The sequence below is a fragment of the Malus sylvestris genome, chromosome 2, assembly GCF_916048215.2.
Source record: "Malus sylvestris chromosome 2, drMalSylv7.2, whole genome shotgun sequence".
Lineage (NCBI taxonomy): Eukaryota > Viridiplantae > Streptophyta > Magnoliopsida > Rosales > Rosaceae > Malus > Malus sylvestris.
This window is the reverse complement of record NC_062261.1, coordinates 16,022,047-16,022,853: the sequence shown is the minus strand read 5'-3', so window position 1 is coordinate 16,022,853 and position 807 is coordinate 16,022,047.

Here is an 807-nt window from a genome sequence, read left to right as displayed (position 1 = left end):
TTACCAAAATTTCGATGTCTACAAATGCCCCCACTTCAAGGCGCGTCGTATACATGTGCTTGTCACGTGTAGGAGATGCGTTTTGAAGTCCCTTATTGTAGATGTCGATCCAAGGGCCATCGAGGCTTGATCTTGAATTGGGCTGGAGATTTCTTCAAGGGCCGTTGAGGCTTGATCTTGAATTGGGCTGAAAGTTTCTTCAAGGGCCGTCGGGCCTTGATCTTGAAGGTTGAAATTGGACCACAAGGAGCTTCATGTGGTAGATGATCTTTGGCTTTGGTAGTGGATGAATTGGCACGTATTTGTTTTTTGCACTTTGTTGACTTCCACAGCTTTGATCTTGAACTGGGTTGAAGGATTTTCTGGATTCCTCCAATTGTTGACTTTCCTCAGCTTATTCTTGAACTGGATTTGATTCAAGGGTGGTGGACGCTTGATCTTGAATCGGATTTGTGATTTTCTCAAGAGCCGTCAAGGCTTGATCTTGAATTTGGCTGGAAGCTTCTTTAAGGGCCGTTGAGGCTTGATTCTTGAAGGTTGACTCGAACACATGGCAAGCAGGCACGAGGTGAAGGTGACAGCTTGTTGCTTTGTTCAATCATTCTAATTCACACCTGAGCAGTTTGGTCAACGGTATGATCTTCAAGATTGATGGGCTATTTTTCCAGTTGGTGACTTGATCTTTAAGGATTTGATTCAAGGGTGGTGAATCGGCACGTGCAGCCCACAACGCCTAGCGAGTCGACCCAAGAATTTGAGGGTCAAAACAAGTCCTCCACTCAGAATGATTGCAACCCTGATGATATG